The following is a 24151-nucleotide window of genomic DNA, read 5'->3' on the forward strand; positions in this document are numbered from 1 at the left end:
ATGACTGACTCCCTTGTGGGAAATTGAACAGCAACGTTTAGTTAGAAACTGTCTTCATTGAAGTTTTAATAACACATAAGGAATAGGTCAAATATAATCCACCTTCATTAACCTGCCTTCTCACTATGACAACATGCCACCCATGTAGTTTCACATTTGACAGCATATCAAGTATCACAAACTGTAATTTGCAGAAAACCAGGGCCTCAGCTTTTTGTGTGTTTAGCTTGCTGATAATGTGTGTGGTTTCCTGGAAACACGTGGCGTCTCAGTCAACGTGTCTTAACAAACATTCCTGTGAAATGTCACATGACGTTAAGCAGTAAACTGAGAGTCCGGGGCCGACAGGAACTGGGACAGCCCTGAGTGTTCTGTCGCTTCCTTAAGATGATCAAAGTCAGGTGGTTTTAAGTGTCCTGAAGTTTCCACTCCTTTTAAATAACTCTTCTTCTTTATTGAACTTGACTGAGCTCTTTGAAACCCTGCTTTGTGATGCCAGGGGAGATAAGTTAATGGCTTACTGCTAGGAATGACAAGAAAAGAGGAGTCAGCCCATTTTACTGAGTATTGCCTCTTCCTGATGAGAAGACATGATGTCCAAATCTGCTGAGGGGCTGCAGTTTATCACAAAATTCACACTGTTGATTGGTACACTTGCTTGGTCATGAATTTGTGTTTATCTTAATTTCCTCTCTCAAAGCACACACAGTGACTTCTGCTGGTTTTCAAACCTTGTTGAAACAACTGTAGATCTTTAGAAGAGGGGAAATGATGGTGAATGATGACAGAGTGAAACTGAAACTAAATTGAAGATTACTTTATATGATCTTTGTTACTTTGTGGTTGCTTTCTAAATTAGACTACCAGAAGATAACACCCAGCAATACTAGAAGACACATTTTGTATCAAAGAGAGACATACACAGTGAGGCTGACTTTCTCGAAATGCTTGAGGAGGTAATGACAAATCATAGACTGAACAAAAGTAATGGTCACAGTGAGGGATGTGAGTAAATTGTTGATTGAACTTTGTCACCCTCGTTAGTCAGCACCAGAAGTGCTAGTCAGCCAAACAAATGATGCATACTTTTACTTTCGTAGGTCCGTAATGCCGGCCATGTGTTGTCTAAACCCAAGTGCAACCATCCAGCAGCACTAGCTGGGGCTGTAGCTCCAGTTAATAGCTTCTGCCATGCTTCTATAATGCTCTACAACCCAGATGTAACTAAACACAGGTGACAGATAACACTTCATAACGCAGCATGGTTTTGTAATATTTTGATCTTGATCCAATGTTCTGTACATCAGCAGAGGCATGTGGACATAAACCAGCAAGGAGGACCAATGGCTTGTGATGCTAGCTCTGCTAATGGTAGCATAACCATAGACTGTATAAAATATGGACGTAGTATCCGTGACATCACCCATCTGTTTCTGAAGCGCTGTATTGAGGCCAGTCGTCTGCAGCAGCCATATTGCTGCTGTCGAGCGATTGTGACGTAAAGAGGCGAGCTTTGAGCCTCCTCGCCAACAGCTACAGCGTTCCCGCAGGCAGCTGTGCCTCTCATTGGAAGACTCATTATCTTAATATCTTCAAAATTGCAGCGTTAGAAACACCCCCGTACAGTGTGTGCCGATCGAGAAATGAGCTATCCAGACTACACTCGTCTTTTGTACCAGGCTGTATGTTTATTTCTGCTGTAAAGGTCGGCTTTTTTTGAATTGGTGTGTGTTGCGTGACTATCAAAAACTAAATTAGTCACAGAGAGGGGAATACAGGGATCTGTCTGACGCGCTGACTCCAAGGGAGGAAACATTAAGCCGTTACTGCAATTGGAGGGTGTTTATTTGAAACATACTTTCAAACATTATATTTCATGAAGATAGACTTGCAGAACTCAACTATGTGGTGGTAAAAAGCTTTAGCGGTCAACAGAAATATCAGCACCCTGCCTCCTCTCTCCCTGCACCAGGCAAACAGATTCACAGGCAGTTGCAGGTGATATTCATTAGGCAATCAGTCAGCCCCGGTGACACACACACACACACACACACACACACACATACAAACACACACAGACACACCCACAGACACACCCACACTCCAGTGAAAAGTGAGAAACCCATCCCTGCCTCTACAGTGTGTATAGGTTTCCGGTACTTCCGGAGCCAGCCTCAAGCAGATCCTCGAGACACTGCAGTTGTTAGCACTTCCGCATTGGACTCTATTTTTATTTTTGGACCGGAGGTTGTGGCTTGAGCATAACTCTGCAAACCTATTTGACATTATTATCTACAGACTCAATGTCATGTTACATAAACTGAGCTCAATTTTGACTGGTTTCTGAGTATTTCCTCACCTTTGGACTAGTTGAATAGTCTGAATTTAAAGTTCTGTTTAACACTAGAAAGGCCAGAATTAAATTTCTACTAGAAAAGCCACCAGAGGTCATTTGACTGCCAGATTCCAATTATATTACCTGTCATATAAATACCAAAAAAACTTTCCTGGGCGAGTCACTTTCTTTCACTTTCACTTTTTTTATTCAGATAGATTGCCTGTCTGCACTGTCCAATTCCTGGAACAACTGTCAGGCTTCCTCAGCAGTCATCTCTCTCTTTGAGCTTCTCTTTGCCATAATTAACAAAATAGAGTTGTCTAATTTTCTCAATTTCAATTCAAAACCTTTCAAATTGCTCTGTGCACTAACTCACGGCTGGTCTCTAAGTTTTATAGAGACAATGATAGTTGGCAAGCAACCAAGAGGCCTATGCCCAGCGTGAAAATGTATCAATCTAAGTCATTCTGACTGCATGTGGCCGAAGTAGGTAAGCATGATCATATAATTGTTGCCTTTTGTGCAATTAGTAATCTTTAATCTTTAATTAAACAAATTTACCCAACTTATAAATGTGAAAACAATCAAATTGACCCCCATGGCTGTTTTAGTGTTAAACTACTAGAAAATGAATCGATTCATATCGATTCAAAGTGAAACCTAAAACCTGCCTTCTCTCTGATGGCCAGGGTTGAGTTCATCGAGTACAAAACGGCATGATGATCATTTTGTGACTTATCCTCCCAGTAAAAGTAACCCCATGTAATATGACATGTTGACCTTAATGGATTAATATTGGTATCTTTTAAATATATGTTGCACAATAAAACTTGGGGGGCGTGATAATAGAGCTAAAATTATAGGCTTCAAGTGAACAAATCATCAAACTATGTAGTTATACTTGGTGTCTTTTTAAGCCAGCTCTTTCCTCTTTGAGCTCTCATGGTGGTCTGTCACAGATCTTACTCAAAAGCCTTTAATTCAATAGATGATTACACATGAAAACAATACCACACTTACAGTACAATCTGGACCTTTCCCTTGTTGCATTCTTTGCAATGAATGCATTCTGGATCAGATTTAAATGCTACGCAGCATAGAAGATTGAGTAATAATGTGGGTGTTGTTTTTGTCCCTTACTGCACTCAAAGCATGTGTTGGGAAAGAGACAGCCTTGACTGCGTCCTTTCCTGTGGGAAAAAGAGCGCTGCCTCTAGGAAAGAATTCAGTTCTGTTTGTTTCCACAATAAGCCAATCCAAGTGTGTTGCTGCGAACACACCCTCCAACAGTGTCTGCTGCTGTGTTCAGTCAAGACGTGGGAACAGCCAAAGTTTTGAAGTGCTTTCTGTTTTAACACTTACTCAATTAATTTAACAAAGAGCACTTTAAAGACTTTGACAGCAGCTTTTTTATAACCACAGCCTGACTGGACCACCAAAGAGACAGGACTGAATGTATCAGCCTAGTTGTTTATAAAGGATTTACAAAAACACATCACAGGCCCTGAGACCTCTATATCATTTCATCTCTTTCTGTAAGTCCACTCATTCAGCTGACTCATGACCTGATTAATGAACATTAACATGAACAAGTGTGATGTTTTTTTTTTCGTTTTAATAATTATTTGAAGGTGGTCATGTTCTGAATCCTCATCCAGGCCACTGATCCAAACCTGTTTGGCTTATGAACCCCATTTATCGGCCTTGTTTCTCATGAAACACAATTATTCAATCTCTCGAAGAGAGTTTTCCATGATGGTGGATTCCACTGTTATGCCTATCTATCCTAATCTAAAGGGCCAGGCTAAATTAGCTTAGCTAAGCACAAACGTTCAAAGGAGAAGAAAACCAAACCATAGCTCTGTATAAAGGGCTTACTTAAAGTAAAAACAGTCTGATTTTTCAGGATGTGGCATTTCAAGCTTCAGTTTGCTCTGCAACTGCAAAGCTGATTATCTACAAGAGACCACTGTGTCACTGTAAAACTTAATACTGGATGTTGATGTACCCAAGCCATGATCAGCCCCCTTAAACCCAAACAAGTAATTTCGGCTCCTGATCCAAACTGCGGGGAAAAAACGGACCCAAAAAAGGTTCCAATGTGGTCTGTTAAGGTGATAATTATCTTCCGAGGTTGTGGTTTTGGCTACTTTATTTAAGAAGTGACAGATTACTCAATGTGAGCTGAAGAGGAACTCTATCTAAGAGATCCATTCTTCCAATTCAGATCATATCACATACAGTTGTGCTCATAAGTTTACATACCCTGGCAGAATTTATGGTTTCTTGAGTAGTCTCTGTTGTCTTTATGATATAAAAAGAGTAAACACAGTTGTTTGATAAAAAATTGCTTCACCCAACCACTAACCATGAGTGAAAAAAAAGTTTTTCTCTTATCACTCATATTCTCTGAAAATGGGCCAAAAAAATCACAATTCTGCCAGGGTATGTAAACTTATGAGCGCAACTGTACATACACGCACTTTTATTCTCCTCAGTCAGTCCAACACAGAGAAACTTCTGTGTGTTCCCCTGTGCTATCATCTGTTATGGGAGGAGTTCATTAGCGTGACACAACACCACATCTGTACTTCCCTCTCTAACATCCACGTTTCTTCACAGGGTCACACCCCACGCAGTGTTTCCACAGATTTTGCACTTCAGAGAGATGATGTAAATCTAACAGGGAATTTCTGAAAAATTCAAGGTCCATTTCAGTTAAGTTAATTTGAATAAAGCGGTGAGTCCATTCGGGAGAGGAAGTGATCTTATCCATCTTGTCAAGACTTAACAATTGGTTTGACACCTCTGAACACAGGACAGTAAAATGACGTATGTTTGTATCGACTTTGGAACACGGCTTCGAGAGCTTTGTCATGGTATCTGTAGGGGAGCCAACGGAGCTATAACCACCACTTCTGCTTTTTGCCCATCTGTCTTCTCATGAAATACAACTTTACTTTGATCTGCAGAACATGCTGCTTTATAGTCTGTTCTATAATGGTAAATTAAAAGTATTTTGTGAATACTGAACTGTTCTTTTTTATTGTTGCTCAAGGTTTTTCTTTTACTGTGAAGTAAGCTACTAACTATTTAATCTGTAACGTGGTTTGGGGAGGAGAATCAGAATTTGATGATTCTTGGATGAATGAACTGAACCTTAAAAGCAGGGATGCTGCCAGAATTTGGGACCCCATGTAAAAATATTCAATACCCCAAATGTTCATATACCTTTTAAGGAACCATGTCAGTCATGGGCCCTCAGAATTGCTCTAACTTTCCACCCACATACTGCACTCCTGCTTAACCCTCCTGTTGTGTTGCAGGTCAAATTGACCCTTTTTAAAGTCTATTTTAGGCAACATACACCTTCCAAACCAGCTAAATGCAGCATAAAAATCTGGGCAGCATGTGACAGAAGAGGTGTCGTGCTAATTTATTAACATCACTTCATAAAAAAATTCAAAATTGAAAATAAAGTAACAAAAATCTTTGTCATGTAAAACTATTGTATTTATATTTAGGGCTTTCCAATTACATTAAAAAATGTTTACATTCATTTTAATTAAAAAACGAGGAGAGTAATCCTCATTGAACCATGATCTGTGAGAATTAAAGAACACCAATGAACTAAATATTGATTTAAATGGTTAGTAATGGAGTTAATGAGATTTTAAAAATGTGTATTGGTATTTTTCTGGGCTCTGGCACTTTTTTGAGTAATTGAATATGCCCGGGTCAAATTGACCCAGGAACATATTGCTGTTCCAGAGAAACGAACATAACAAGGAGGGTTAAGTAAACATATCTCCACTTCCATCACTCTTGGTTACATAACCAGGTACACCTCTGACTTCCTGAAAATCCATTGAGTTGATTGACACAGCTTGGACCCACAAGTTGAGTGGGAACACAGCAAAAGCCACCACGCTGAACACAAGGTAAGCTAATTGTGAAATATTTACCCTACAAAAAGTCTTTAACCACTCAAACTACTTTTTGATTTCTCCCTCTTTTTTATCATTGTTGTCAGACTTCTATCCATGTGTACTTCTCAAAGAATCAGCTCATTAAAAGGGACCTGTAACACTGATACTAAACCTGAGTTGGGCCCATTGTTCATAAAGGTCAGTGATATTGATGTTCGTTCTTTCATCCATTTTTTAAGAGAATGAATGCACCCATTTACTGTAGTGTGTCTCTGTGTGTATTTGATGTAGTTTATAACCACCGAGGACAAACAGAGATCCATTCATGCTGAGGCTTCCTCTGGTGCTGCATAGAGGGAAGGACTGACAGGAGGTGGGTGTGACTAAATATACGAAAATGTATTACACTGCAACTCCTGCAGGCAACTCAGTATGAATGGTGGAGCGCCAGAAGGACTGCTCTTATGCAGAAATGACAAAAGTTGGGAAGAGAAACAGAGACAGAGACAGAGGGAGAGGGCGGGCAAATACTTTGCTGTGTGTTCAGTGAATTTTAGTCCCGCAGTGCAGAACTTTGAAAGTGATCAAATGTGCCCGTGCCAAATACTGGTGCAAACGCGCGCCTTGCAAAAGTTGGCGGAGCTGAAAGAGACGGAAAAGACGTGCACAGTTTGCTCCTGGCTGTCAGTGATGTGGGGTAAGTCTCTACATTCATTTTCTTTATGAATCAAACGCATGAAAGTGAGATAAGTCTTCCACTTCACAGCTGTGCGCTCTTCAAAGTCCAAATGAGGAAGCGGTTTTTATGACTGACATTCACTCAGGCTGCAACTTTCAGCAATATTTCAAAACTTTTTTTACTCAGTTGGACTCAGTTGCTGAACTATGGTAAGAAGTTGAGAGGTTTAAGGGCCGTGCAGCAGAACTCAGCCATGCGTATGGGTGGTGAGCGCAAAGATAAAAGGAAGTATTTGGTATCAGCCAAAGATAGCAACACGTTCTTCCTCTTCCTTCTGTATTTTTTTTTCAAGGGTCTTGATTCACTTGGCTTGAAACGCTATTCTATGACACCGTGTTTGAAGTTTAATTTCCTCTGTCAGCTGGAGGCATGGATGCACAAGAAGCGTCACATGAGCAGCTCTCAGAGAGGAAAACACGCAAAAAATGTCCTTGTGATCCTTCTATGCGTCATTGATATTTTATAGTTTGATCCAGATCGGTATGTGAAGGTTGGTTGATGAACGTCCACCCTGGAAAGAGTCTGAGACCAGAATGCAGTGGGCGTCACTTAAATACTTCATAAAATGCCACGGTATGAAGTCACTGGTAGATGCTGCGTTTAGATGCTGTCGGAAACGAGAAGGACTATCATATTATGGTCATAACTCAGAAGTAAGACTCCAATTACAGCTAAATCTGCTCTTGTTACAAAAAGAATGGATCACACTGTCAAATATTGATTTTTTTCAAGTTTGAGTTATAAAAACAACAACTTTGCAGCATTGTATGTCCAGCGAGGAAGAAATTAAATGCATGATTGAGATTTTAATTTTGAAGAAGTTACTGTTTATGACTCTTTATTTTTCACAGGGAGTCATTAAACATAAATTCAGCATTTGAAAGCACCCCATTTCAGCTCCTACACCTAAAAAGATTAAGTTCATTATGACTGCTCAGGTATTAAAGAAACTCATCTTTAAGTCCATTTTGTGAATATTATGTTAATTTCTACTATATACATGGGCTACATGATTTTATGTATACAAATTGAGATATTATATCTTCTTTTTTTTCCCCCATTAAGACTCCAAGGGCTTCTTATCCAAGCTGGGACAATATCCTAGGTGCCCAAGACACTAAAGGCCTGATATACTAAGATCCCAAATGACAAGTGCTAAACTGTGTGTGAAAAAACTAAATTGCCCCTGCTATTAATGTGCGTGTTGCGGGTGATCTACTATGACTGCGCAATTGATAATGGGTGCAAAAGTGACGTTGACTGCCCTATTTAAATGAGGATTTTGCATGTGCAACCGGCTGTCACCATGGAGAGTTTGGGAGAGCAGAGTGGCCAGAAACAAAAAATGAAGTTTGAAGCCATGGAGTTGGAGGTCTTGGCGGTGGAGGCAAATAAACACACTGATGAACTCCAGCAGAGACATCTCAGCGTTGCCAGAAGAAACGTGATTTGGGAGAATGGGAAAGTGATTTCATCATTAGAAAAGTGTTTTTGTAAGTTGTCCGTCATGACCGTAAAAAATAAGAATCTCTTTTTTTTCTTAAATGGAGAAGCTTCATCAGATGTCTGACAAGCCCAACCGCACTCCTCAAATCAGCTCAGACCAGAAAACACCTCAGCAGACCCCCGAAAGCGTCCAGATTGTTATGATGACACTGATCGGGAGTTGCTGCAGCAACAAAGAAATCAGATGGATAGGTTACAGGCCATTGCACAGGAGGAGAGAGCAGTGTCCAATGTGGTGGGCGCCCTCCGCCATGACACTCGGACCATTGTTTTGCACATGAGGCAGCTGGTCAGGGCTGTGTCTGGGCTGACAGACCAAATATGTTGACATGCGCACAGAATATTCTCTCTGTCCGTCGTCTCTCATTGCATTTATGCCTCCCTATCGCCACAATGACCGCAGCCATGTGTGTGAAACCCTGTGCCAGTTTGCACCTGCCTTTGAAACGTGCTAAATATAGACGCAAAAACACCGACCGCAAATGGTTGCAGGTTTGATAAATCACATTGAAGGTGCTAAATGATTACATTTGCATCTCCTCCTCCCAGTATTTTGCGCGTTCTGATAATCTGCATGTGTTCTGCATATTCATGACGGCAAACCACGTTAAATGGATTTGCCCATTTGACAGACGCAATCCTCGGTGCACCCGGTTAGTACATTGGCTTTGCACGCGCTTTCAAGTTTGCATGTGTTTTTATACACGCAAACCTTGAGTAGATCGGGCCCTATGTTTTTTTAGTCACTCCCAGTTGAGCTACAACCACCATAACACAATAGAGTTTCATTGAAACTGCCAACCCAGAGATGATTTCCCTTCTTTTTTATCATTTACAAGGATAAAATTGAATAATCGTTAAGGCTTTTGTCACAACCATAGACCAATATTAAAATGGATAAGTGCTCACAGACTGGGAAACCAAAACTTTTAGAGCTCCCCCTACTGACTGGCTGCAGTATAGGTCATAAACCCAGCCTCCTTCATGTTAATAGATGGAACAGATGCTGTAACTTTTCTATAGCCATTAGTGTCTGCTTCAAACCAACACAAGAATTTGTCCTGCTGTGGACATCACCCACTTGAGTAGTCTTTACGTTAATCAGTACGTTAAATGCGTGTTTTGGATGGCAGGAGTTGTGTAACATCAGTCCTGTGGCTCCATCAGCCAGATCACTTCTATGCCTGTCTTGCTGCCAGAGCAATATATCAGCAACTTTTGAGGCAGTATAACGGCTTCAAATCTCACAATTAGAGAAGCATGGAGGCGTGGTTTCCAGATTATTACACATTCAATGGTCACAAGTGCTGTGTGTGCAGTGGTTGTGACCACAATGTTAGCTAAGTCAGCATAAATAGCTAGCAGGCCACAAACAAGAAATGTCTTCCTTTGTACCACTTCAGCATTTCACTAGTTCACCATAGCTAACTGGGGCTAAGTCCAAGACCAAGTCCTAACAGCTAGCTGGCATCCAAGTATCATATCACATTTAATTAGGTTGCGCTGACAGCAGCACTTTGGCTCAAACCTCCAAGCCCAAGTCTTGTTCACTATCTGCTTGATTGATGTCTTCCTATTAAAGGGTTCTGATACTTAAACAATCCAGTTGTTTGAAAGTATCAGAAAAGACTTGAGACAGGTTTGTGTCCACATTAGGTCATTAGGAGACTTGAACGTGCCCCAACTCCAGCAAAACTCAGAGGTTTTACCGAATCATCTGATTCCACGTGGTCTGCAACAATATAATTAGAATTTCTGTTCTGTTTCACTTTGCTGTACTTGGTGTACAAGTTCCCTACAGTACTTGAACACATCACACTAGGTAGAACTGCTATCCCCAATTTTTTTGAAGGTGTAGTGACAAAACTTGTGTCAATGCACATGTTAATTTCTTTCTGAAGCAGAATGTAAAGATTCAGTAAAAGGGCTCAGGACAATATTTAGATTTTCTTTTTCTTTTTGTCGCAGCACTAGCTAGTTTTTTCTGCTATGTTGAATTAAAGTGTAGATGAACTCCTTAAACTGCTATAGTGTGTGTGGGAGGGAGTTTCATTATTGGTGACATGGGGTTTCCCTGCCCCTGTTTCCTCCATTCATGTGGCTGGAGATTGAGAAGTATTGAGCTGTCAACCCGGATGTGTGCTGAATATTCAGTGACTGTGTTTGAGAGAGAGAGAGAGGAAGAGAGACTGTACATGTGTAAGCGTAAGCGAGAGAGAGTGTGGTGTGTGACAGGGGAACAGAAAGTGTGTGTGTGTGTGTGTGTGTGTGTGTGTGTGTGTGTGTGTGTGTGTGTGTGTGTGTGTGTGTGTGTGTGTGTGTGTGTGTGTGTGTGTGTGTGTGTGTGTGTGTGTGTTACAGACAATAGGAGGCCGCATGTTTGCATATTTCATTTATACAACCTTTATTCTAACAGGTTTGTTCTTTGAGATCATATGTTGAAGGTTGTGTGTGTGCGTGTGTGTGTGCGTGTGTGTGTGCGTGTGTGTGTGGTGTGTGTGTGTTTGTGTGTGTGTGTGAGAGAGAGAGAGAGAGAGAAATGCTGCTCATTCATTTCCTCATTACGCTTCATAGTGACCTCAGTGACCCATAGCACCTGCACCATTTTGCATCCCCAGCAACTCAATATGATCATCAAGAGGATGCTACACGCACATACACACATACACACACACACGCACACACACGCACACGCACACACACACACACACACACACACAAACACACACACACACAAACACACACACTTCTTTGATGTTAACTCATATCACATTTTGACACAGACACTAGATGACAGATTACATGTAAAATACTCAGAAAGACATGTTGCAGCCTTGTCTGATAAGTGGCATTGTATCTAGTGAGCTATGATTGTTGTGAAGATACTGCAGCTGCGGGACAAAGTAAGTAAAAGCATTTGGATAATCTGACACTCATCTACTTCCTGTTATAAAATGCAATGGTAGTTTTCATTCCTGTCAAATAGGGATTGTACAATCATGCTGATGTATTGAAATCAGAATTTCATAGGTGTCAAGCAACTGGCAACCCAAAGGTGTTGAAGAAAGAAGACAATGCATAATAATCTGCAGTTTCTTGAGTGACCTCTTGAGGCTGACTGCAAAAGCCAATGAATCCCCATTAGGTTCGATGTTAAATCATCTGACTTTACAGCAGAATGAAGCAGAATTAAACATGTTCTTTATACTTACGCACTTTAATGGAGTGGATCTTTTTTCATATAATGCAATTTCTAAGATGATATAAAGGCTAGGAGTTATACATGCTTTTGCATAATTAGGGGTGTGACTAAGTTGACACTTGGCTGTATGCCAAGAGGCTGAAATCCTGCCTCAGCTCCATCTCTGCCTGTTTTTAGATTGATTGAAAGTTAGGTTGAGTCAGCGTTTTGAATATGGTGACAGCCCTCATTTGGCTTCAGAATGCCTCTCCAGAAACCAGTGGGTGAAACTACATCCATGTTTTATACAGTATAGGGTTTCTAAGGAGCAGAGTTAGGCCCACTTGTTGTTAACTTGTGAGGTGCCACTAGGGGGCAATATAAAGTAGTTTTATTATGGAATGAAATTGTCTATCATTAGTAGAACTTGCAATTAGCTGCAATGGGAATGTTTCATTTCAGTCTGGTATTTGTTAGCGTAGCTTAGCACAACGACTGACGACAGAGAAGCAGCTTGCATTATTACTGCTGCTATAACACCTCATTCAGTCAAGGAATTCCTGCACCATTGTGGGATCATTTACCATGAAGTAGTGACTCCTTTGTGATGACCATGATCACAGTCAACAAAGCCTTCCCTCAGGCATAGTTGTGATATTTAGCCAGTGTGTTGTGGGTTAGTGGGCATGGAAATGAATTCAAAGCAGGAACTGGTTGATTATAGGCTGCTCTGTGTGCTCTGCCTCTGTATAGACAAATTAGAGGAAATAAACACAAGAGAAGTAGCTATGGGGACATAAGCGGAAGAAGAGAGAAACAAAGGTGTGAAGTTCATTTCATGTTTGACTTTATCCTTCAGAACCAGATGACACTTAGGTTCATGTGAGATACAGCTGAGTTCATCTTCATCATGTGGTGGTGATGTGTCAGCCTCAGGGGAAAGTGAAAGCATGTGGAAGGTATTTCCAAAACAAGCTAATTTCACCTGGCCAGAGAGGTCTGAATATTCAAAAGTAAAAAAAAACCTTCGGAGTCCTTACTGACCTTACTTTTTTAAAATAAGAATTTAAAAAAGTATCCTTTTTTGGCTGCTTAGGGGCAGCAGAAACAAACTAAGCATATGAAATAGTATCATCTTTTAACTGCTGCAGCCAGCTTTTTGGCTGACAATTTTTTTAATTTCACATTTTTGGATTTGTGTTTGATTCCAAAGGAAGAACATAAGTCCAGAATAATCTCCCTTTTTGCTCTGATTGGCCTCAACCAACATAAGATACATATAGTATGTAGCTTGTTAGCTCAGGTTAATCTTCCTGTGCAAAATGTTGCTAGTAAAAATCACATGCCCTGTGTAGAAATCAAGACAGAGTTATTATGTCTCGTCCATAGAAGATAGCTGTAGGGCTCCTCCTGTTCGGCAAAGTCCTCCAGATGTCAGTGTCAGTCTTTTAGGGTGTATTCAGTGATACAACCCATTCAGCTACAGAGGAGGTAGAACTGTCCCCACCTCAGACTGTGGTGGAGGTGCTTCACTCTCCTGAACGTGCACCAGCAGGTGTCTCAGAGGCTACTTCTGCTTTTATTGTTGCAGTGAGCAATGCAAACCACAGAGCTCATTCAAATGAGAGTGAACCCAGTGTCTATTTGTGCAGCGACCAAACCAAATGAGTCGGCAGCTTTTACACAACACATACTGAAATAGGCTCAACTCATCTCACTGTCGCCTTCTTATTCCTTAACTGCTCCAGTTACACATCATCATACGAGTCATTTTGGTCAGATTGGAGATTAATTAGAGCTTCAATTTTGCAGACACAGTGTTCATTTTAGTGGATTCATCATTTTACAAAGATTTGTGTACTTCTGAGGCCTTTTAACAAAATTCTAATTGTAGCTTCAACCCTAAACAAGCAAACATTTGCAGCTGCAATTTCATTCTCATGTTCTCACTTCAGGTGAAGGAGTACCTTGTTCCTCTGTCTGTTCCTCATTGCCACCACCTCTGGTCTTATGAAACCTTCACAGAACCACAGTAGGCAGCAGAGGTCACACATTTTACCTTGATCATTTTAAAACTGGGCAGTCACAATGATTCATTTCTAGCATTAGTGGTTTTGCGAAGAGTTTTAAGTGCTCATAATAGTATTGAGGAAACAGCTTGACATACAAACAAATGAGCGTTCTTGTTGAGATGACATGTGCTGGCATGGCCCTGCTAGCAAGTCAACTCAGCTATTGTGGTCACTGTAGAAATGTATTTCACCTTTGACTACATCAACTATCGACACTGATTGGACATCAACCGTAAAAATCTCCCTTAAAAATGGAGCAAGAACAGGCAGGTAATTAGCCTAGGTTAGCATAAATCCTGGACGCAAGGTGAAAAGGCTAACTCTGTCAACGTAAAGTCACTGTGAGGTTGACAGAAATCGAACTGACTTCTCACAGAACCTCAGAATATTGATTTTATGCACAGAAACAAGAGCAAATAAGATTCAATATACTTATTGATGAGCCTTTGAAATGCTAGTAGACACGCGATTGAATAATTAGACTAGTGTTTCCCTCCATAGTTAGCCTATATAACTGTATGCTATGCTAAACTAATCTCCTCAAGGCCCTAGATTCAGTTGTAGTGAACAGATGCAAGAGTGTCCTAGCATTACAGTTAATGGGGTACAAATGCACTGAGATTCGCTTTGACAAACTACAGGTCCCACTCATAGACTGTATAAAATATGGACGTAGTATCCGTGACGTCACCCATCTGTTTCTGAAGAGCTGTTTGAGGCTCATCGTCGGCGGCAGCCATATTGCTGCTGTCGAGTCAGTGTGACGCAAAGAGGCGGAGTTTGAGCCTCCTAGCCAACAGCTACAGTGTTCCCGCAGGCAGCTGTGCCTCTCATTAGAAGACTCGTAATCTCAATATCTTCGAAATTGCTGCGTTAGAAAAAAATTCACCCTCCTCACAGTGTGTGCCGATCGAGAAATGAGCCATCCAGACTACACTCGTCTTTTGTACCAGGCTGTAAACATGTTTATTTCTGCTGTAAAGATTGGCTTTTTCCCATTCATGTGTATGTGACTTCCGGTACTTCTGGAACCAGCCTCAAGCGGATCCTTGATGAACTGCAGTTTTTAGCACTTCCGCGTTGGACTCATATTTTTGGACCGGAGGTTGCCGCTTGGTCCCACTAAGTTAAAAAGGAAGACCTGTAAACTGTTAATGACATAAAGGGAACAGTTGCAGTCTCCTTTGGACCCCAGGAGTCCACAATGTAAGAAACTGCAATTATGGTGATTTAATGTTGATTGACAGGGTTCTTTGGTTTGTGCTAGGCATAGCCTAAAATAGAGTACAGTAAGTGTGCATCAACACTCTGCACATAAGTGCATACACATATGCAGCACTCATTGCACAGTGACAGCAGTACTTCCTCTTTTGTCAAGTCAGGCCTCAGTTTTGACATAAAAAGTGTCAGGCACAAAAAAAAAATCCTCTTATCACCAGCATGTCATCTTTTCAGTAACTAAAGACAGCTGCCTAGTTATCAGCTTGACAGGCGTTGGGTTGCACATTTCAGATTAGCCAGTGAGGTTTGAACATTTTCTAAAAGAGAGAGAGATTTTAACCTAGATGAAAATATATTAACCACAAAATTTGTTTTATGCAAAGGCTTTATTTTACCAAAGCTCTTGTCATTGGAGTGAGTCAATGAGTGTAGAAGTTTGTGAATCTGTATCCATCAACCTGAGTATCTGAGTGCTAAAACTTGTGTATTTGAATTGTATGAAGGGGTTTTTACACACTGTGTGAGTGAGTGGGTGTATTGTGTGTGCATTACTGTTGCTAGCCAACTCAAATGTCTTATCCTTGTAGTTAGAAGTTAAAATGAAAGCACTGACGTTTCGACCTGTCAGCAACAATCATATTACATCAGACTTGTTCAAATCTTATCTGTTGATAACTTGCAGTACATTTAGTGCACTTTGCTGGCTATAATATCATGGTGTGTGTTCTACCTCTATGAAGTCATGAGAGAGTGAGGGTAATGTTTTCATTCCTTTCTGCTTCTCAGAGATAACTTTCAGGCTGTTTTCTTATTTAGCTGCATAATGCACCTTTACACCAAGAAATCAGCTTGTGTGATATTTTTCAGAAACTTGGAAGTATTGAAATGGTAGAGCAATGGAAGTGCAAGAATTAACAGACGAGAAGCATGCAAGACAACAACTTGTAGATTTATATTAAACTGCTTTTAACTAAAGCAGTACTTATAATAATGCAAACAGAATTCACTGCATGTATATTCTTTCACGTATTTTTGAATTTTCTATATATTACATTTCATAACCTTTATATACTTATAATATGGAACATTTAAAGTTGTTATTTGTATTCCTCTTAATTCTGATTTGCATCTCCAGTTTTGTACACAATGTTGAACTTTAGATGAATGCCAAACTTGATCAGTTTTGTTCTGTGGAGGTTTGCTCTCGACAGTAAGGCCATCGGGAACTGATCTGTTTTCATGTTCAGTTCAATAAAAGAAACTGCAGCAACTTCAGCAGTGTCATTTTCATACCTTAATAGGCAACAACTCCCATGCCTCTTATCAGACCTTGAACTTTAAAACAAACCCTCCTCCTGATTAAAGGTTATAATTGCAACAGTTTGTTAACACCCTTTAAAGCACAGAGAGTAAGTTGGGCAATACTGGTTAACAGTTAAAACTACTGTTCCAGTAAGATGTTGCAGCAGGGTGCAGCTGGGTGTTGACAGTTTTTGGGTAGAGGCCACTGCAGGGTTAAGTTGTCTCACACTGTGCAGCTTACCAGCACCTAACGGCTACCACAAGTGCACCGTATGGTACTGGTGTGGGGTTTTTAGTCAGAGCTACTGGTTTCCAGTAAAGACCTGCACCCAGTGGCTTCAGAGCAGAGGAAGTGGTGGTGGTGGAGCCTGAAACTCAGTTCAGATCAAGAAAAAGAAAAGTTTTCATGCATCAGTTGCTTATAATTACATGCAAAAATATCTTTTGCTTTACATGCATTTACATATCTTCTTTTTATTCTATTTAGATGATTCTACAGCAAATTCCTGAGAGCAGGGGGATGAGGTCAAAGGTCAATGCGATAGCACTGGCAAAATAGAAAAAGTCTATTCATCTTGAAATGTTGCACCACTTGATTTTGCAGATCAGGTCAGTCATTCTTAGAAACCTCTGACACAACTTCAATTATAACAAGTGATCAATAAAGACTTAATAATTGTCCTGGAAAATAGTCAAGGTCAAGGTTTCAAAAGGCTGAAAGTACAAAAATATCTTAAGATATGTTTAACTTTTTGACTGTAAGCAGTATGTATTTAACCACATTACATTGTTGTAGAGTAAAGGCACCACCATGCATAGCCAATATGTAGGCCTATAGCGCCACTTAGTGGAGGAGCAATGGTGTTAATGTAGTGCATGATTCCACATCTGTTCACTTGAAGCGCATTATAATGATGTTGAACTAGACTTTTTTTAGAATTTCACTGAAGTAAAAAAAATAGAAACCCACAAATAAATCAGTAACACTGAAAAGGGATACCAGCCTTTAGCTAAGAAAATATACATTTAATTCTTTTTTGAAGTTATATTTTTGGCCTTTTTGCCTTTATTTAATAGGACAGCTGAAGAGAGACAGAAAATGTGAGGAGTAGAGAGTGGGGGAAGACATGCAGTAAATGGTTGACTGGCTGGGAATCGAACCGGCAACCCCTGTGACGAGGACTGTGGCCTCTGTACATTTAAATCTTACAGTTTTCTGTCACGTTTATAGACTAAATGAAGAGTCAATCCAAAAACTTAATAAGTGATGTAAATTAGTGATGTAAGGCCTACCATATATACTTTCTCAGCAGTCAGGTTTTATCAACCTGTAGTCTCAAATGTACAGGAATACTCTGGTGCCACCTGCTGTTTGAGTTTGAAAGTTGATGGTTTAAATCGTCTCTCAAACACTTATATTGCTCCTTAAACTTTTATATTGTAAATGTAATATTAACACGACTTTTACCTCTTTGGTTGTTTCCATCTTGTATTTCAAATAGTTTCCATGAGTTGGAATATTTTACTCTTCTCATTTTATCTTTGTGGTCAGAATTCAGGGACCCTAAGCTAAGAGTTTGTTATTGTATTAATTAATAGATTATATACATATTAATTCCTTCATAAGGAGAAACATTGCAGAGTTTGGAGTGTAGTTAAGTGTATGAGGCGTCTAGTCTAGTGTGTCTTGAGGCTGTGTGGCTTGTTCAACAGCATCTTGATGTTCTTATGTTTCTCTCATCTATGCTTTATTCTTGGGCAGTTTGTTTTATGTGCAATATTAGTTTTTTGTTGTTTCCCTGGTATGTATTCATCTGTTTGCATGGGTCTTATTTTCAGTTTTTAATATTGTTTTATTTATTTGTTCTATTTATTGGTACTAACGTGGTGGCGGTTGAGCATGTGCGCACCACTTGAAACCAAGACTAATTTCCCTCAGGGGACAATAAAGTGTGTCCCATTGTATCGTATCGTATTTTATCATATCGTATTTTATCATATCGTATTTTATCATATCGTATTTTATTGTATTATATCTTGGCTGAAGATAACTTGCTACCTTACCTGTAGGACTTTGGTGTTACAGGAGCTACAAGTATGAGCAGAAACTGTGGCGATGTAAGTATGCACCTGTCTGTGTGTAAAAGTGACTCTAATGTATTATAGACATTATTACTGTTTATACATTGACTAATAGTTGAAATGATGTTGTGTATTAGTGAAGTGTGTTTCTGAAACATTTAAGCAGATATATAACATCTGATTTATTACATTTAAAAAGTAGATCAAAGTCTTATCAGGTCAGATGAAAAAAAAAAAAAGTTTCCTTTCCTGTAGGTCCTTTCATTTGCCAGAAGAGGGCAGTGTTTTCCATGTCATCCCAATCATCCGAGCGTCTGTGTGCTGGACTTGCAGCCCTGTGTGTTTTGCCCTCCAGCACTCCTTCAGTGAATTCTTTTAAACATCTTTCATTTCCAGAGGGTGAACCTTTGAAGCTCCGCCCCCCTTATAGGGACTGGATGGTATTGATTGGTTGGTGGGTATCAGCTGGCTGTATTGATTGACATAGTTAAAAACAACAATGGAGAAGAGCAGTGAGAAGCAGTCAGGTTTGGTTTCACACAGCAGATCAACTCAGAGAGGGAAGAGACAGCTGTGGCAAAGCATTAGGCTAATTGTCTGTGTTGTGTGTGTCCTCGTATTGAATATTGATCAAGCTGTAGTGAATTTTTCCAGTTTGGGTGGGACAGAGGAGCAGCTGTTCAGGGCCCCTTGCTTTGATGTTATGTTCATTACTTATAGATACATGTTGGCAGTTTTTCGCTTGCTCCAAGTTACTGCTGTCAGCTTCACTATATTTTAATGAGCACTGCATTCCTACAGTGGTCCACTCTACATAGATAAAAACTGTTCTTTTGGCCCCTTTTTATTTCTTCCTCTGAAACTGGCTGATGTTATTTTTCACAGTGAATGTATTTTTTTTTACCTAGAATGATTAATTTGTGTTGTTTGGACACTGATATAGGAAAACAAATCAGACAGAAACACACCAGCTTATTTTCTTTCAAACCTTGTCAGTAAGAATACCTTTCCTAAGGTCCTGCTGTGAATCATACCTGTCTGCTTCTCTACTTAGTTAATTTATCTTATGACCTCCATTTTCACAGCCAACTTGAGGTGGGAACCAAATTTTTCCAGATGTCGGTTTCATGTTGTTTTATCCAACCTTAGTCAAGATATTCGTGACACAAGAGCAAAAGATGTGGTCACTACTTCAAATTTCATAATTTTTCTATGTGGTACGAATTTAGATATTTAGGCGGTGTTTTTTTTCCCATGGGTTAAGTTGATATTTTAAGATTTCTTTAATTATTTTCATTAAGAGAGATGATAATTAGAAATGAGGCTTTGACAACTTTTTCAAACAAGGGCAGGCAGAAGTGCCTGTGTTTTGGTTCACTGGAATGACTTTTTTTTAATAAATTTACTGGTGATGTTAAGCTTTATTTTGGAGAGCAGGTCAGAGTGATCTGAAAACTTTGGTATATATGTTCGGTTTGAAACTGTCTCGTCTGGTTTGTTGTGCTCATTAGTATTCAAATGACAGAAACTGTGCTGCCTTTCAGTCTGAAGTTTGAGTTCTGATAAAACTTCACATTTTTTCCAAACCTTACTTGCATTTTACGAAGAGCAGAAATAAAACTGAATCACACTGAAGTTATTGTTTTAATTGAAGTGTTAATAGAGTCTCTTTTTCCTGAAATGTCCAGGAATGACTCATGAATAACAAATCAATCATATTTTAAAAATAGATTTGCACTAGACTGGCTTTTGTTTTCCCCCAAAAAAACCTTTTGAGATGTTTTATGAAATTACGTCATCAAACGTCACCTGTACTTTTAACGCCCAGTACATTGTAGTTTTCAAATTTGGTAAAATCTTAGAAAATGGTTAGAAATAAGCCAAATGTGATGTGATTATGATTATCAGTGGGCCCTGTCAAAACAGCACACCATTGACAGTAAAGAAAAAAATAAACACAAAGATTTCTTTAAGTGTTTAATGTCATACCAACAGTCCAAAAATCAAAGATCTTATACTTGCTTTAATGCAAGATAAGAAAATTTAGATGTTGCTTAAATTTAACAACAATATCAATTAAATGTTTGGCGTTTTGCTTAAAAATGAAATTTCGTCACTGCATCACCCTCAAAAGGTATTGCTGGTTTTAAAACAATAAAATAAATCTAAATGTTCTAACGTTATTTGAGACACACAATGACTAAGATAGGGATACTTGAGGAGTTTGGGTCATTTTGGCTGATTCCCTGAAATAACTGTGGGCAATGACATCAGTCCAGTGTTTGAGATCATTGTTTCATCCAATTAAGGGTTTCAATGACTAGTTGGTGGACCCTCTGAAAAGAGAAGGCCTCCCACCTGGAGCAGAACAACCCTGGTGGTCTCACTCAGACATTAATCATACTTTAACCATTAGTACACACGCATATTCACTATCTTTTGTTACACAAACTCAGTCCACACAAAAAAGCCCAACAGAAAGTCATTTGATGCTGACATTAGCAAACCCACAAGGACTTTCAAACCACATTTTCTGCAGGAAGTGTCTCCCACTGACTGTCCCTGGTGTCTTGGTGGGCTAATCAGAAACACAATAGTGTCTCAGTTTTCCACCTTGAAACTAATAATGTTGAGACTCTGGAGGAGGTGAGTCAGATCCTCTGCAGCCCTCTGACACATCTCAGACTCTCCCGGCCTGGATGGAGAAGAAAGAGAGAGCAGGGGTAGGAGGGGAGATCATGGGAATGTGGGAGGAAAGCTGAGAGAGCCGAAGCAGGGAATCAATTTGGTAGACAAAATAGAATAAATACCACAATGAAGTGTACGTCTGAGGAAATGATACGTTTGAGTTGGGACTGTCTTGATTGTCATTATTGATGCTTGTTTCTCTAATACGGTTTCATGTTATCAGAAGGTCTATGTTGCTGATTTGATACATTTTTCCTGCAGTATGTTCACAGTCTGTTGGGTGTCGCCTTCACTAAAGACATTTCCACACTTTATATTCTTTTTTACAGAGTTTCCAGCAACAAGCATCAATTGCTCTGCCTTTACTGAACTCTGTTATGAAAGTGACTCAAGTGACTAGATTTCATTCTGCCTGAACTTCACGTGACTCATTCGTGCGGCTAGCTTTGTAGCTCTGAGGTAGCTGCTGCCTAACCTGTGGGTGTATCAGTGACATGTATTGCAATTTCGATCATGACACAATCCACTTATATTCCCACACTCTACACTGACATCCTGTGGCATTTTTGTGCCAGTACAGAATGTACTAGGCCGTTTTATTGCAACTTGGTGAGCAAGGAGGTCACTTTATTTTAATGTAAGTGCTTGTCTGGTCTTTATGTCCCACCTTTAATCACCAATTACCCCATCCCAGCTCCAAACTAAAGCACTAACATATAAAGCTGGATAATATAACCTATAGCTTCTAGAAGAATGTCCTTTCAACAGGCAGAAACATTTAGCAGAACCAGACTGATTGGGTAGCAGCCATCTGCTGGGACTGGATGGACAGAGGAAGTGGGATAGAGAGAGATTGTCAAAGAGAGGTGGACTGACATAGGGAGAGGTAAAGACAGAGTAACAAGGAAAAACGTCCTTCCAACAGGCAGAAGCCTTTAACAAAACCAGACTCATTGGGTAAAGACAGAGAGACAAAGACAGATGGGTAGCTTGCAACAACTATTGATGAGTTGTGTGAAGCAAACAACCTCTTCTGTCACTAATTTCATGTGCATGACAAGGAAACATCACTATATGTATGTATGTATGTATGTATGTATGTATGTATGTATGTATGTATGTATGTATGTATGTATGTATGTATGTATGTATGTATGTATGTATGTATGTATGTATGTATGTATGTATGTATGTATGTATGTATGTATGTATGTATGTATGTATGTATGTATGTATGTATGTATGTATGTATGTATGTATGTATGTATGTATGTATGTATGTATGTATGTATGTATGTATGTATGTATGTATGTATGCCCAGTATGTATGCCCAGTATGTATGTATGCCCAGTATGTATGTATGCCCAGTGTGTATGTATGCCCCAGTATGTATGTATGCCCCAGTATGTATGTATGCCCCAGTGTGTATATCTTTATGTGGTCATTTTTACAATGCCAAGTGTCCTCCTTGCCTTTGCCTATAGATGTGATTAGACAAACCTGACTTACAAGCTTTTCATTTAGGTTTTTGTCACTCTTTGGAGTGTGGAGGTCAGAGAGGAGGCAGGATGAGTCCTGCATTCATGCAGAAGACTACACTTTGTGTTTATAACAATTACAGCTTTTATCAAACATAGCCAAACATCACTAACAAAACTTGACATCATCTAACCTTTACCTTTACAATAGTTAGGCTAGCTGAATCTGGTGGTCAGAGCTAATGTCTGTGTTGACGTAGGTTTGAGTTGTTTTCTTCACCCTCGCACATGTGCACAATTAATGCTGTGACATTAACTGAAAGAGAAACTCACTAATTGGTTGTGTGTGGGGGCAATCTCCAAATCACCACCCAATAAAGTTTCCATGGTAAAACATCACCAGACAATTTGTTCCACTCTCTCATACAGCAGCCAGTCATGGTGACTTAAAATCTAAGGAGACAGAGGAGGCAGTGTGGTTTTGAGGCAGTGGAAAGGACTGACAGAGGACATGAGTGATGGAAATCTTTCAGTAGAATATCCAGTGTGTTTTAAGACTCTAAAAGACCAAGTCAAGTAAACTGCTATTTGAGGTAAGTTTATTGGGTAAATAGCCTCTGCAAGATAAAAATTTCTACTCTTTGTATGTTATTTCCAATCACATTAGTGCACATTATAAATTGTCCCTTAAATATCACTGAGATTAACAACACAACACAACCATCTGACAGTTAAGCTTACAAGTATAACACTTATTTTATACACATATTTTACAACAAACACAAAAGATTTAACATTTTTAGTCTTCCAGCTGTATTTTGGATCAAAACCTTGGCATTTACAATATTCCATATATTCCATTTTGTGTGGAAATACCCTCAGACCGGATCCACTCTGACTTTTCCCAAGGGCAAACAGCCTGTAGTGAGCTCAGCATGAGGACCCCCATCACCTGCTGAGTCAACAAGGCCCCCTGCAGAGTGATGACGAATGTCTGGTGACTCAATGTATACATGGTGATACTAACATCAGTCATTGCTCATGTGGGAGACTAGACTTCAGAAGCATCAATTCATCAGTGTCAGCATCTGAGCTGATCATCTGAACTCAGATTCAATTGTTAAGATGGTAAATTTTGTATTTGTTATACGATTAAGTGACATAGATAATCTTATAACACAAAATGTTAAAGCTCACTTTGTTCAGATAATAAACATCCAGCTCTGAAGCTTAGCTGCCCCCCTTGCAGACTTTCAAACTGACACAAGCTAACTGTATTTACCGCCTTTTAAATTAAAACATTTACTTTAGTACCAAAGTATTTTTCGTTTTGGAGTCTGAGACTAAAATGCAACACTAACAACTGAAAGTTGTCTTTTAAGGCGACAATGTTTCTGTAAAATAATTTTGCAGCACAGGCTCATCCGACCGAACATCGTCAAAAAATGAATTCTGATCATCCTGAAATAATTTGATACTGAAACTAAAGGAAGGCAGAGTCTTGAAAGGAGAGGATGCCGAGTACTACTTTCAGGCCTAAGTACTGACTCTGAAGGGAAAGTAATTATATGCCATGTTATGAAGAAAGGTCTACACAGAGCCTTAAAAGACTCA

At 39.6% G+C, this 24151-nt stretch overlaps 2 long non-coding RNA genes across 3 annotated transcripts in view; both read left to right on the forward strand.

Annotated features, from left to right (window-relative positions):
- Window positions 1-6185: 6185 nt before the first annotated feature.
- On the forward strand, window positions 6186-6638 carry LOC117811031. Its single transcript, XR_004630916.1, has 3 exons — window positions 6186-6279; window positions 6372-6465; window positions 6559-6638. It is a non-coding gene; the product is annotated as an uncharacterized LOC117811031 (long non-coding RNA).
- Window positions 6639-6690: 52 nt separating this feature from the next.
- The window catches only part of LOC117811029, a 74764-nt gene continuing 57303 nt past the window's right edge, over window positions 6691-24151 (forward strand). The window contains exon 1 of one of the 2 annotated variants that reach the window (XR_004630914.1): window positions 6691-6964. This is a non-coding gene — a long non-coding RNA (uncharacterized LOC117811029). The remainder of the gene's footprint in view (window positions 6965-24151) is intronic. The other variant, XR_004630915.1, reaches the window with a different exon arrangement.

The sequence above is a fragment of the Notolabrus celidotus genome, chromosome 4 (genome assembly GCF_009762535.1).
Source record: "Notolabrus celidotus isolate fNotCel1 chromosome 4, fNotCel1.pri, whole genome shotgun sequence".
Lineage (NCBI taxonomy): Eukaryota > Metazoa > Chordata > Actinopteri > Labriformes > Labridae > Notolabrus > Notolabrus celidotus.